At 31.4% G+C, this 16,420-nt stretch overlaps 1 protein-coding gene across 1 annotated transcript in view; it reads left to right on the top strand.

Annotated features, from left to right (window-relative positions):
- The window catches only part of Tak1 (TGF-beta activated kinase 1), a 134,063-nt gene that overhangs the window by 42,095 nt on the left and 75,548 nt on the right, over positions 1–16,420 (top strand). The gene's annotated exons all lie outside the window — the stretch shown is intronic.

Below are 16,420 nucleotides of genomic sequence, written 5' to 3'. Positions count from 1 at the left end.
GATTTGGCTTGCGGAGTCTCAAAGAGAAGCAAATTTCATATGATCCCGCTGAAATTTGGTACATGGTGTTGGTATATGGTCTCTAACAACCATGCAAAAATTGGTCCACATCGGTCCATAATTATATATAGCCCCCATATAAATCGATCCCCAGATTTGTCCTCCGGAGCCTCTTGGAGGAGCAAAATTCATCCGATCCGGCTGAAAATTGGACCATGGTGTTAGAATGTGGTCTCTAACAAACACACAAGAATTGGTCGATATCGGTCCATAATTATATATAGCCCCCATATAAACCGTTCCCCAGATTTAATCTCCGGAGCCTCTTGGAGCAGCAAAATTCATCCGATCCGGTTGAAATTTGCAACGTGGTGTTAGTATAAGGCCGCTAATAACCATGCCAAAATTGGTCCATATCGGTCTATAGTTATATATAGCCGATCCCCAATCACACAAAAATTGGTCCATATCGGTTCATAATCATGGTTGCCACTCGAGTCAAAAATAATTTACTAAAATTTTATTTTTATAGAAAACATTGTCAAAATGTTATTTCTATAGAAAATTTTGTAAAAAATTTATTTCTATAGAAAATTTTGTCAAAATTTTATTTCTATAGAAATTTTTTTCCAAATTTTATTTCTATAGAAAATTTTGTCAAAATTTTACTTCTATAGAAAATGTTGTCAAAATTTTATTTGTATAGAAAATTTTGTCAAAATTTTATTTCTATAGAAAATTTTGCCAAAATTTTATTTCTATAGAAAATTTTGCCAAAATTTTATTTCTATAGAAAAATTATTTCTATAGAATTTTTTTTTCCAAATTGTACTTCTATTGAAAATGTTGTCAAAATTTTATTTTGTCAAAATTTTATTTCTATAGAAACTTTAAACTTAATTATATACGTATTTAATCGTCCATTTCTAGTTCAATATATACCACGTATGGACTATGTGGTATATATTACGGTATTAGGAAGTTTTAAGATACCTTGCCATCGGCTTCAGTAGAAGTTTCTACGCAATCCATGGTGGAGGGTACATAAGCTTCGGCCTGGCCGAACTTACGGCCGTATATACTTGTTTTTGTGTAATTCATCCCAAATTGATGGAAAAAATGTGAAGATCTAAAATAAAAACAAGTATATACGGCCGTAAGTTCGGCCAGGCCGAATCTTATGTACCCTCCACCATGGATTGCCTAGAAACTTCTACTACAGTCTGTCATCCACAATCGAATTACTTGGGTTGCGGTAAACCTTGCCGAAGGCAAGGTATCTTAGAACTTCGTAACACCGTCTTCTCAAAAAAAAGGCCGATTAAGTACGTATAATTCAGTTTGACAAAATTTTCTATAGAAATAAAATTTTGACTACATTTTCTATAGAAATAAAATTTTGACTAAATTTTCTATAGAAATAAAATTTTGACAAAATTTTCTATAGAAATAAAATTTTGACAAAATTATCTATAGAAATAAAATTTTAACAAAATTCTTCAGATCAATAAAATTTTGACAAAATTTTCTATAGAAATAACATTTTGACATATCTGGGATCGGTTAAAATGGGGGTTATATATAATTAAGACCAGTATGGACCAATTTTTGAATGGTTGTTAGAGACCATATACTAACACTAAGTACCAAATTTCAACTGGATCAGGTGAATTTTGCTCTTCCAAGGGGCTTCGGAGGTCAAATCTGGGGATAGGTTTATATGGGGGCTACATATAATTATGGACGGATATGGACCAATTCCTGCATGGTTGTTAGAGACCATAAACTAACACTACGTACCAAATTTCAACCGAATCGGATGAATTTTGCTCATCCATGAGGCTACGGAGGTCAAATCTGGGGATCGGTTTATATGAGGGCTATATATAATTATGGACCGATGTGGACAAATTTTTGCATGGTTGTTAGATACTATGTACTAACACCATGTACCATATTTCAGCCGGATCGGATGAAATTTGCTTGTCTTAGAGGCTCCCCAAGCCAAATCTGGGGATCGGTTTATATGGGGGCTATATAATTACGGACCGATATGGACTAATTTTTGCGTGGTTGTTAGAGACCATATACTAACACCATGTACCAAATTTCAACTGGATCGGATGAATTTTGCTCCTCCAAGAGGCTCCGCAAGTCAAATCTGAGCGTCGGTTTATATGGTGGGTATACGTAAAAGTGGTCCGATATCATCAATAACAACTACTTGTGCCAAGTTTCAAGTCGATAGCTTGTTTCGATCGGAAGTTAGCGTGATTTGAACAGACGGACATGCTTTATGGGGTCTTAGAGCAATATTTCGATGTGTTACAAACGGAATGAAAAAGTTATAATTAAATATGTGTTAATGAGTTAAAAAACAAACAAGTAGAAGAAAAAAAGTGCATATTATCACCAAAGCCAAATTCAAGAAAATTAACACAAAATGAAATTAGGGTTAATTTTCATATGAGATATTAGGGTCTATTTTCACCATGTGAACAGGCCAAAAAAAAATAAAGTGAAGTTACCTCCAAAAAGGAGACTTTTTTCTTAAATTTTTAAGGAGTACATATTCATAACACTTTAATTTTTATATTAAAACTTCGGCGCTATGAAAATGGGCCCAAACCCAAATGAAGCAGGGCCACAAATGTAAAGCGACGTTTCATAATGAGTATGCGTCCCATCAAAATGCGCCCCAACAAGGTGTGAAAATCGACCCCAAAATAAAAATTAAAAAATAAAAATTCCATCATATGAACTCTAACTGATAAAAATGACTCCTAACTGATGGAAAAAAAATATAAAATTTTAAGAAAAAAAAATAAATATATTTTCCTGGGTACGAATCGCTTGGGAATCGCGTTAGCCTTACTTCATAGAAGAAAGTATTAAACACCGAAGACCAGCCACGCAAATCTAATACGATACAATGCTATTCAGAACATCATTTTCAAATCCCAGAATGCGAAAAAAAGGAAACAAGCCCCGAAAAAAATGGAGTTACTCTCCAAAAAAACATCAAAATTTGGTGTTGTTATTTTCCATATATTTTTTTTTTTTTTGGTCCTACTTCATTTAGCAAATTTTCATTGGTCCCTTATTCATAGCATCTATTTTTCCATTAGTTAGGATTAATTTTCGAACATTGTTTTTTTTTTTAATCACAATTAAAAATGACGCCTAATTTTGTTACATATTCTCAGGGCTCTTATTTCGTGGGGCCCATTGTCACGCCGCCATACCCAAATTTGTTAAACCATTTTGTAGCATAGATAATGCTGAAGATTAAAATGAAGGGGATACGTTTCTTTGGACTTACGCAGAATAAACAAAATTTCTCGACGAAATGGCGACAAGCATTATAAATCCATGGACCTCTAGACGATAACCATGCAGCGCTGACGCATATACATCTATGAACATTTGATTGAAAGACAAAAAACAACACCATTTCAATATATCACCGCATAAAACAACATAAGAAATGGAAACATTGAAAAACGAACATTAATTGGATGAACATTTTAATAGTTTATGAGTCTAGAGTAGAAAAAAAACTTTTCCCAATACAAGATCATATGATACTAATGATGATTACTCATTTGGGAATATATATATATATATATTTTTCAAGTTTTTAGGAAATTTTTGTTCCAAAATTTGTATTAAATTAAATAAATATTTGGTGCCATATGCAGACTTGTAAGAATCTACCAAGTAAGCTCCCAAAGATTCTGGCGAAACTCTATCAATGCGGATCGCCTGGCAATACTCTGATGGAATACAATTCCCCACGTATTGATCAAAACTCAGCGATTGCTTCCTTCAGACGATCCATTTGTTGGTACTACAACACAAACCTTTCTTTCAACCCTTGAACCCACCCAATGATATCCTTCTTTTGGGCCAAGCTAAACTAAAAAATAAAAGTGAACCCACTATGAAAAAAATGTAGGTTTATTTTAGAAAATTTCAACTAGAATATTTAACTAATTGCAACATGACACAAATAAGTTGATATTTTTTGCCAAATTGTAAAATATTTATTAAAAATAATTGTTTTTCTGTTGTTAAAGAAAATTTCATGTTTTGAAGGAAAACAAGTATATACGGTCGTAAGTTCGGCCAGGCCGAAGCTTATGTACCCTCCATCATGGATTGCGTAGAAACTTCTTCTAAACACTGTCATGGAATTACTTAAGTTGCGGTAACGCTTGCCGATGGCAAGGTATCTTAAAACCTCCTAACACCATCTTCTAAATTGTAAGTCCATACGTGGTATATATTAAATCAAAAAAGATCGATCCAAATATAATTCAGTTTGACAAAGTAGACATAAAATTTTGACAAAATTTTCTACAGAAATAAAATTTTAACAAAATTTTCTATAGAAATAAAATTTTCACAAAATTTTCTATAGAAATAAAAGTTTTGACAAAATTTTTTATAGAAAGAAAATTTTGACAAAAATTTCTACAGAAATAAAATTTTAACAAAATTTTCTATATAAATGAACTTTTAACAAAATTTTCTATAGAAATAAAATCTTGGTAGATTATTTTTGGCTCGAGTGGCAACCATGATTATGAACCGAATAAAATGTGAACAAAATTTTATATAGAAATCAAATTTTGACAAATTTTTCTATAGAAATAAAATTTTGACAATGATGAAAATTTTATTATGAACCCAATAAAATTTTAACAAAATTTTCTCTAGAAATAAAATTTTGACAACATTTTCTATAGAAATAAAATTTTGGTAGATTATTTTTGCCTCTAGTGGCAACCATGATTATGAACCGATATGGACCAATTTTTGTGTGATTGGACCAATTTTGGTATGGTTGTTAGCGACCATATACTAACACCTCGTTCCTAATTTGAACCGGATCGGATGAATTTTGCTCCTCCAAGAGGCTCCGGAGGTCAAATCTGGAGAACGTTTTATATGGGGGCTATATATAATTATGGACCGATATGGACCAATTCTGGCACGGTTGTTAAAGATCATATACTAACACCATGTTCCAAATTACAACCGGATGTGGATGAAATTTGTTTCTCTTGGAGACTTCGCAAGCCAAATCTGGGGATCGGTTTATATGGGGGCTATACATAATTATGAACCGATGTGGGCCAATTTTTGCGTGGTTATTAGAGACCATATACCAATATCATGTACCAAATTTCAGGCGGCTCGGATGAAATTTGCTTCTCTTAGAGGCTCCGCAACCCAAATCTGGGGATCGGTTTATATGGGGGCTATATATAATTATGGACCGATATGGACCAATTTTTGCATGGTTGTTAGAGACCATATACCAACATCATGTACCAAATTTCAGCCGGATCGGATGAAATTTTCTTCTCTTTGAGGCTCCGCAAGCCAAATCTGGGGATGGGTTTATATGGGGGCTATATATAATTATGGACCGATGTGAACCAATTTTTGCACAGTTGTTAGAGACCATATACCAACACCATGTACCAAATTTCAGCCGAATCGGATGAAATTTGCTTCTCCTTTAGGCTCCGCAAGCCAAATCTGGGGATCGGTTTATATGGGGGCTATATATAATTATGGACCGATGTGAACCAATTTTTGCATGGTTGTTAGAGACCATATACTATCACCATATACCAAATTTCAGCCGGTTCGGATGAAATATGCTTCTGTTAGAGGCTCCACAAGCCAAATCTGAGGGTCCCTTTATATGGGGGCTATACGTAAAAGTGGACCGATATGGCCCATTTTCAATACCATCCGACCTACATCGATAACAACTACTTGTGCCAAGTTTCAAGTCGATAGCTTGTTTCGTTCGGAAGTTAGCGTGATTTCAACAGACGGACGGACGGACGGACGGACGGACATGCTTAGATCGGCTCAGAATTTCACCACGATCCAGAATATATATACTTTAAGGGGTCTTAGAGCAATATTTCGATGTGTTACAAACGGAATGACAAAGTTAATATACCCCCATCCTATGATGGAGGGTATAAAAATTGGAATTAAAAATTGTTAAAATACCTTTTGAGCTATATGAAGCTCAATACAGACGCAATTTAAGGAAAATCATTTCAGAAACTTATAAAAGCAATTTATGAAAACTTCACTTATTTTAGGAAATTACGAAGTATATTTAGTAAAATTGTATACTACATTTGTATACAATAAGCAAAAAATCATTAAAATAAGGAAAATTTTCTCACATTTGGCAAAATTTATTTAAAATCAACTAATTTTCATGAATCAAAAGCAAAGTTAAATCCGCTATAAAAAGATGTCATTCACTTTTCTCGGAGGGCATTATTGCAGCTATCACCAGTGATGTCTGGCACTAAGTTCCCAGCAAAAAAAGCATCGCCAAACAAACAGTGAAAATTTTCATTTTTGATCCGGAAGTGGTGCAAAATTGGCGTAGAAGCAATGAATTTAACATGAGCTTGTCATAAGACGGAAGTCCATCATTTCAACAGCTGTTGCACTGAATTTGCAATACTTCTTAAGATGTGATCCGAATTCAGTGTTTTGGATGTGATTTAAAAAACTTGTGATATTTTGATAAATAAATAATTTATTTAATTATACCCTGCGCCACACTGTGGAACGTGGGTATTATAAGTTAGTGAATATGTTTGCAACACCAAGAAGGAGACGAGATAGACACATGGTGTATTTGGCAAACATGCTCAGGGTGGGCTCCTGAGTCGATATAGCCATGTCCGTCTGTCCGTGAACACATTTTTGTAATCAAAGTCTAGGTCGCAGTTTTAGTCCAATCGACTTCAAATTTGGCACAAGTATGTGTTTTGGCCCAGAAGGGAGCCACCGTGGTGCAATGGTTAGCATGCCCGCCTTGCATACACAAGGTCGTGGGTTCGATTCCTGCTACGACCGAACACCAAAAACTTTTTCAGCGGTGGATTATCCCACCTCAGTAATGCTGGTGACATTTCTGAGGGTTTCAAAGCTTCTCTAAGTGGTTTCACTGCAATGTGGAACGCCGTTCGGACTCGGCTATAAAAAGGAGGTCCATTGTCATTGAGCTTAACATGGAATCGGGCAGCACTCAGTGATAAGAGAGAAGTTCACCAATGTGGTATCACAATGGACTGAATAGTCTAAGTGAGCCTGATACATAGGGCTGCCACATAACCTAACCTAACCTTGGCCCAGAATAGAACCCTATTGTTTTTGGAAGAAATCGGTTCAGATATAGATATAGCTCTCATATATATCTTTCGCCCGATATTGAGTTATATGGCCCCAGAAACCAGAGTTTTACCCTAATTTGCTTAAAATTTAGTGCTATAGTCAAGTGTGCCAAATTTTATTGAAATCGGTTCAGATTTAGATGTAGCTCCCATATATATCTTTCGCCCGATATGGACTAATGTGGTCCCAGAAGCCAGAGTTTTAACCCAATTTGGTTGAAATTTTGCACTAGGAGTACAATTAGTAGTGTAGTCAAGTGTACCAAATTTTATTGAAATCGGTTCAGATTTAGATATAGCTTCCATATATAGCTCACTCATACGACCACAGGGGCCAATTTTTTACTCCGATTTAGTTGAAATTAGCATTGTAGCCATGCACTCCAAATTTAGTTGAAATCGGTTCAGATTTAGATATAGCTCCCATATATATGTTTTTCTGATTTCGACAAAAAAGGGGTCAAAATGTCAACATTTTCCTTGTAAAAATGACTAATTTTTCTAAACTTCTAATACTACATATATATCGAGCGATAAATCATAAATAAACTTTTGCAAAGTTTCCTTATAATTGCTTCAGATTTAAACGTTTCCCATATTTATACCCTGCGCCACACTGTGCATTTGTACGTAACGCCAAGAAGAAAAAGTCAGAGACCCATCGTTTAATATACCGATCGTCTTAGAATTAAACTCTGAGTCGATTTAGCGATGTCCGTCTGTCTGTCTGTCTGTCCGTCCGTCTGTCTCTCTGTTCATGTATTTTTGTGCGCAAAGTACAGGTCGCAGTTTAAGTTCGATCGTCCTCAAATTTGGCATAGGGTCGTTTTTTGGAACAGAGACAATCGCTATTGATTTTGGAAAAAATCGGTTCAGATTTAGATATAGCTGCCATATATATTTATCCCCGATCTGGTCACAATTGGCGTGTTTATCAACCGATGTTCTTCAAATTCAGTACATCCGAATATTTTATGAGTCTCGAAAAACTTGTAAAATATCAGCTAAATCGGTTCAGATTTAGATATAGCTCCCATATATATCTTTCGTCCGATTTAGACTCATATGACCACAGAGGCCAAAGTTTACTACCGATTTTCGTGAAATTTTGCATAAAGAGTAGAATTGACATACTACCAATGTTTGGTAAATTTGATTGAAATCGGTTCAGATGTAGATATAGCTCCCATATATATCTTTCGCCCGATATGGACTAATACGGTCCCAGAAGCCAGAGTATTACCCCAATTTGGTTGAAATTTTGCACAGGGAGTAGAATTACCATTGTAGCTTTGTGTGCCAAATTTGGTTGAAATCGGTTCAGATTTAGATATAGCTCCCATATATATGTTTTTCTGATTTCGACAAAAATGGTCAAAATACCAACATTTTCCTTGTAAAATCGCCACTGCTTACTCGAAAAGTTGTAAAAATGACTCTAATTTTCCTAAACTTCTAATACATATATATCGAGCGATAAATCATAAATAAACTTTTGCGAAGTTTCCTTAAAATTGCTTCAGATTTAAATGTTTGCCATATTTTTTACTAACATTGTGTTCCACCCTAGTGCATTAGCCGACTTAAATTTTGAGTCTATAGATTTTGTAGAAGTCTATCAAATTCTGTCCAGATCGAGTGATATTTAAATGTATGTATTTGGGACAAACCTTTATATATAGCCCCAACACATTTGACGGATGTGATATGGTATCGAAAATTTATATCTACAAAGTGGCGCAGGGTATAATATAGTCGGCCCCGCCCGACTTTAGACTTTCCTTACTTGTTTTTTACTAACATTGTGTTCCACCCTAGTGCATTATCCGACTTAAATTTTGAGTCTATAGATTTTGTAGAAGTCTATCAAATTCTGTCCAGATCGAGTGATGATGTATGTATTTGGGACAAACCTTTATATATAGCCCCCAACACATTTGACGGATGTGATATGGTATCGAAAATTTAGATCTACAAAGTGGTGTAGGGTATATTATAGTCGGCCCCGCCCGACTTTAGACTTTCCTTACTTGTTTTTTTTTTATGATTTTTATGCGTTCTAACGCTTGACTGAAATGTTTGACTTCAAAATTTTTCAAAAATTTGGGTGAAAATTTTTGAAAGTGCTTTTAAAGCTGTGCCTTTGGAAGAACTTCCAAATTTTTTTGCTGGGCTTAGATGGAGCCAAATTTGTTTTCTGTCTTTACAATCCGCCCATCAGCGAATCGCCATCATATAAGCCGCAGTTTGAGCTTGTGGTTGAATATAGGAATGTCAACAGATTCTAATTCCCCTGGAATTTGTAGTTCTTGGATATCCGTTTTGCAGTTCCCTAATACATTCCTGTACTGTCGTTGAGTGATTTTTTATTTATGTTATTACTCGCAATAAATTAAGTGAAATTAGTGAATTAAGTGAATTTTAAAATTACTTAATTTGAATAACCCTTCACTATTTAGTATAAAATAGTCAAATTCCTGTACTAACTTGCACATACATATATCATTTAAACTTACTTTTTTTATTTTTATTTCTTAATATTTTTCACTTTTTTATTTTTAAATTATTTTTAAACGGTAAATTTATATCAAATAGTTACATATCTATGCGAGTTTCTCCCCCGCTTAAAATTCGCATATGTCATAAAAAAACACATATGGTGTGGGTTCGCTAATTCATTTGCTAGATGATGCTGCTGAAGAAAAAGATTGTGAATGAAAAACTTGCAATTTTAGTTTACACTTTAGTCCATTTGAATTTTGAACACCCTGGTGTCATGCTTTCTCGACCACAACGAATGTCGATGATGTGTCACACATATATTTTTTAAAGTACAAATAATGAGAAATGAGAGCTGAAATTGGCACAAATCAAATATGTTAAATATTTAAAAATTAATAGGTTTTCTAAGGAATTATTGGAGCGTAATACAACAATTTTGAAATTTTCATATTTTATTCATGGAATTTTATTCCAACAAAACACTTGCTTTTTAAGCATATTTTAAATTTAATTCTAATTTTACTAATGTAAATATTTAGAGCATTTTTAGAATTTTAAAATAATTATTTATACAGGCAACTATTTGAAGTCATTCCCAGTGAACTAAATTGTCGTCTAACATTTAATAGTTTAATAACACACGACAAAATGTTGTCAATCAATTATTGTAATCGATTCATAACAATCCATGAATGATCAAGTAATGTTCATAATGTGCAATACGATTTGTTTGTTGCTTGTTTTTGAGACACATTATGACAGATATTTTTCAAATCATTTGTTATCTGTCAACCCACATTTGTTTATGCATTCAGGTTCTACTTAGAATCACACTTTGATGCAACTCAATTCTATTTTCCATTTGAATATCTGTAAATGTATTGTGAAGAGGGTGTGTTGGATCACACTGAAAAACAATTGGTAGAATTCTACTAAAAATTATGGATTTTTTACATTTTGGTAGATTTTTCGAAACATTTATTGGAAAAATTTTCTATGCAAATAAAATTTTGCAAAAACTTTCTATTGAAATAAAGTTTTGATAACATTTTTGAAAAATTTTTTAAAGAAATAAAATTTTGACAAAATTTTCTATAGAAATAAAATTTTGACAAATTTTCTATAAAAATAAAATGTTGATAAAATTTTCTACAGAAATAAAATTTTGACAAAATTTTCTATGGAAATAAAATGTTGACAAAATTTTCTATAGAAATAAAATTTTGACAAAATTTTCTATGGAAATAAAATTTTGACAAAATTTTCTAGAAAAATAAAATTTTCCATAAAAATAAAATTTTGAGAAAATTTTCTATAGAAATAAAATTTTGAGAAAATTTTCTATAGAAATAAAATTTTGACAAAATTTTCTATAGAAATAAAATTTTCTATAGAAATAAAATTTTCACAAAATTTTCTATAGAAATAAATTTTAGACAAAATTTTCTATAAATATAAAATGTTGACAAAATTTTCTATAGAAATAAAATTTTGACAAAATTTTCTATAAAAATAAAATTTTCCATAAAAAAAATTTTGACAAAATTTTCTATAGAATTAAAATTTTAACAAAATTTTATTTCTTTTTCAAATAAAATCAATTATTATAATCGATTCATAACAATCCTGGAATGATCAAGTAAAATTGCCAAGCCATTTATTCATAATGTGCAATACGATTTGTTGGATGCTTGTTTTTGAGACAAATTATGACAGATATTTTTCAAATCATTTGTTATCTGTCAACCCACATTTGTTTATGCATTCAGGTTCTACTTAGAATCACACTTCGATGCAACTCAATTCTATTTCACATTTGAATATCTGTAAATGTATTGTGAAGAGGGTGTGTTGGATCACACTGAAAAACAATTGGTAGAATTCTACCAAAATTATGGATTTTTTACATTTTGATAGATAGGTATAATTCTTGATGTTTTGGTAGATTTTTCGAAACATTTATTGGAACATTTTTCTATAGAAATAAAATTTTAATAAAATTTTCATTAGAATAAAATTTTGAGAAACTCTTCTAAATAAATAAAATTTTGAAAACTTTTCTATAGAAATAAAATTTTTACAAAATTTTCTATAAAAAAAACAAATTTTGGACAAAATTGAAATAAAATTTTGATAAAATTTTGAGAAACTCTTTTAACGAAATACAATTTTGACAAAATTTTCTATAGAAACAAAATTTTGACAAAATTTTCTATACAAATAAATTTTGACAAAATTTTCTATAGAAATAAAATTTTGACAAAATTTTCTATAGAAATAAAATCTTGAAAAATTTTTCTATAGAAATAAAATTTCGAAAAAAATTCTATAAAAATAGAATTTTGACAAAATGTTTCTATAGAAATAAAATATTGACAAAATTTTGTATAGAAATAAAATATTGACAAAATTTTGTATAGAAATAAAATTTTGACAAAATGTTTCTATAGAAATAAAATTTTCACAAAATTTTCTATAGAAATAAAATTTTGGAAAACTCTTCTATAGAAATAAAATTTTGGAAAACTCTTCCATAGAAATAAAATTTTTGAAAACTCTTATATAGAAATAAAATTTTGACAAAAAATTTTATAGAAATAAAATTTTGACAAAATTTTCTATAGAAATAACATTTTGATAAAATTTTCTATAGAAATAAAATGTTGACCAAATTTTCTATAGAAATAAAATTTTGACAAAATTTCCTATAGAAATAAATTTTTCTATAAAATTTTTATAAAATTTTCTATAGAAATAAAATTTTGACAAATTTTCTATAGGAACACACATTTCTATAGAAATAAAATTTAGACAAAATGTTTCTATAGAATAAACTTTTGACAAAATTTTCTATAGAAATAAAATGTTGACAAAATATTCTATAGAATTAAATTTTGACAAAATTTACTATAGAAATAAAATTTTTAAAAAATTTTCTGTGGAATAAAATTTTTACAGAATAATTTTTTCTATATATATAAAATTTCGACAATATTTTCTATAGAAATAAAATGTTGACAAAAATTTCTATAGAAATAAAATTTTAGAAATAACATTTTGATAAAATTTTCTATAGAAATAAAATTTTGACTAAATTTCCTATAGAAATAAATTTTTCTATAACATTTTTATAAAATTTTCTATAGAAATAAAATTTTGACAAATTTTCTATAGGAACACAAATTTCTATAGAAATAAAATCTTGACAAAAAGTTTCTATAGAAATAATCTATTGACAAAATTTTCTATAGAAATAAAATGTTGACAAAATGTTCTATAGAATTAAATTTTGACAAAATTTACTATAGAAATAAAATTTTTACAAAATGTACTATAGAAATAAAATTTTGACAAAATTTTCTGTGGAATAAAATTTTTACAGAATAATTTTTTATATATATATATATAAAATTTCGACAAAATTTTCTATAGAAATAAAATGTTGACAAAATTTTCTATAGAAATAAAATGTTGACAAAATTTTCTATAGAAATAAAATTTTGGAAAACTCTTCTATAGAAATAAAATTTTGGAAAACTCTTCCATAGAAATAAAATTTTTGAAAACTCTTATATAGAAATAAAATTTTGACAAAAATTTTTATAGAAATAAAATTTTGACAAAATTTTCTATAGAAATAAAAATTAGGCAACAATCTCTCTGTAGAGTAATAAAAAAAAAGATTTTTTGAAAGTAGGGTTTTCTCGGTTCTAAACAACCGTACCAACCCCACTGTGCATCAGTGTGCCAATACGTTTATTCACTTTGCAATTTGTATTTTCATTTTTATCAAATCCACCTGTTAGTTAACAGATGTTCTTAAATATTTGTGTTTTTTTTGTAGATGGAATGCAAATATTTTGAAATTATCTTCTTTGGTTAACGACATTTAATGTCAAAATTTTGAATTTCTTATGTTTGGTCAAATATATAAATAAACTAAATACAGAATGAAACCCTTTGTGAGAAGAGCAATAATCAAAGTGGTTAAGAATTGAATTTCACTATGATTAAAAATTTATTGAAATCAATTAAACTAGAAAAAATATTGCTGATATTTTCTTATAGGGCTTTATTTTGTAACTTGATTTATTTGCATCAGTTGATTTTGTAATTGATCACCTTTGCAACGGCCATGAACTTTTTAATTTGACATATGTTGGTGATTTTTTTCTGCATATTCAAATAAATTTCGGGTCTTCTATTTAATTAACACTTTTATAGATTTCTTCTTTTGAAAAGTCTTCTGACCCGAATTTCAGCTGAAATTACCAAACTTATAGACATAAATTTCCAATGAAATGATGACTGATGCATGAACTAAACATGTTGTATGTTTATGCAAAGTGATATGTTGTTATTTTTTTCAGTTACGAGTTTGGTTTTTATACCCTCCACCATAGGATGGGGGGTATATTAACTTTGTCAATCCGTTTGTAACACATCGAAATATTGCTCTAAGACCCCATAAAGTATATATATTCTGGGTCGTGGTGAAATTCTGAGTCGATCTGAGCATGTCCGTCCGTCCGTCCGTCTGTTGAAATCACGCTAACTTCCGAACGAAACAAGCTATCGACTTGAAACTTGGCACAAGTAGTTTTTATTGATGTAGGTCGGATGGTATTGCAAATGGGCCATATCGGTCCACTTTTACGTATAGCCCCCATATAAACGGACCCCCAAATTTGACTTGCGAGGCCTCTAAGAGAAGCAAATTTCATCCGATCCGGCTGAAATTTGGTACATGGTGTTAGTAGATGGTCTCTAACAACCATGCAAAAATTGGTCCACATCGGTCCATAATTATATATCCCCCGATTTGGCTTGCGGAGCCTCTAAGGGAAGCAAATTTCATCCGATCCGGCTGAAATTTGGTACATGGTGTTAGTATATGGTCTCTAACAACCATGTAAAAATTGGTCAATATCGGTCCATAATTCTATATAGCCCCCATATAAACCGATCCCCCGATTTGGCTTGCGGAGCCTCTAGGGAAGCAAATTTCATCCGATCCGGCTGAAATTTGGTACATGGTGTTAGTATATGGTCTCTAACAACCACGCGAAAATTGGTCCATATCGGTCCATAATTATATATAGCCCCCATATAAACCGATCCCCCGATTTGGCTTGCGGAGCCTCTAAGGGAAGCAAATTTCTTCCGATCCGGCTGAAATTTGGTACATGGTGTTAGTATATGGTCTCCAACAACCATGCAAAAATTGGTCCATATCGGTCCATAATTATATATTTATTTACTTATTTATTTATTTATTGAACATATATAATACCAAAAGCCGTATAAACCGATCACCAGATTTGACCTCCGGAACCTCTTGGAAGACCAAAATTTATCTGATTCATTTGAAATTTGGTACGTGATGTTAATATATGGCCTTAAACACCCATGCAAAAATTGGTCGATATCGGTCCATAATTATATATAGGCCCCATATAAACCGATCCCCAGATTTGACCTCCGGAGCACCTTGGAAGAGCAAAATTCTTCCCATTCGGTTGAAATTTGGTACGTGATGTTAGTATAGGGTATCCAACAACCATGCAGGAATTGGTTCCTATCAGTCCATAATAATATTTGATTTGACCTCCGGTGCCTTTTGTAGAAGCAAAATTCATTCGATCTGGTTGAAATTTGGTACGTGGTGGTAGTATATGATATTTAACAACCATGTGAGTTGAAATTTGTGGATGACAGTCTACGCAATCCATGGTGGAGGGTACATAAGATTCGGCCTGGCCGAACTTAGGGCCGTATATATTGTTTTTTTTTTCATATTTATATATGTATATATTTTTTTCCACACGAAAATTATGCTAAAATGTGAGTGACACACGTGCCTAACTTTTACTTTCGATGTTTGTTTTTTTATTTTTTTTTTAATGCCAGGCACATTTAATCTACCATGATTTCCTTTTAGTATTTCTTCGACTATATTTCAAAATGCCTATAAAATTGTTAAATTCCCTTTTTTATAACATAAGAATTTCGCATATACATTGGTTCGAATTGACTCGTACACACACGAAAAAAGAATCGTGTGCAAATGTTTTCGTTTTTAATAATTTTTTTGTTATGAAATTAATAAAATTATTAGAAGACGTCTTATTTTAAATGAGTTCAAATAAATTTGGTTTGTTATACATAAGGACATGCTCGTTGACAAAGAAATAGTTTTACTACAAACTATTTCGTCTTTCCCATAATAAAATTGAAGCAAATGAATTTTTTTTTTATCTTTAAAGAATTTTCTTTAGGGTCAAATAGAACTGAAGGGACATTACTGCTTCTAAGCATATATTTTCTACAATAAACAAAAGTTAACTAAATATTTTGACTCTCCCTTAAAGATTTTGGCATTAGTTCTGAGCCAAAGATGCGGCTTTTTTAGGTTGAAGTCGTTTTTAGGTTGAATTAGAATTAGTATACAAATCTCATTTATCGAATTTTCATTTTCTTTCTGCGATTTTTTAACGAAGCAGCAGTATGACAACGGGCCCCAGGGAAATTTTTGAGGGGGTATGAGCAAGGGACCTAGGTTAGGTTAGGTTATCTGGCAGCCCGATGTATCAGGCTCACTTATACTATTTAGTCCATTGTGATACCACAGTGGTGAGCTTCTCTCTTATCACTGAGTGCTGTCCGATTCCATGTTAAGCTCAATATGACAA

Source organism: Haematobia irritans, chromosome 3, assembly GCF_050003625.1.
Source record: "Haematobia irritans isolate KBUSLIRL chromosome 3, ASM5000362v1, whole genome shotgun sequence".
NCBI lineage: Eukaryota > Metazoa > Arthropoda > Insecta > Diptera > Muscidae > Haematobia > Haematobia irritans.
This window is presented reverse-complemented; position numbering and strand designations above follow the sequence as displayed.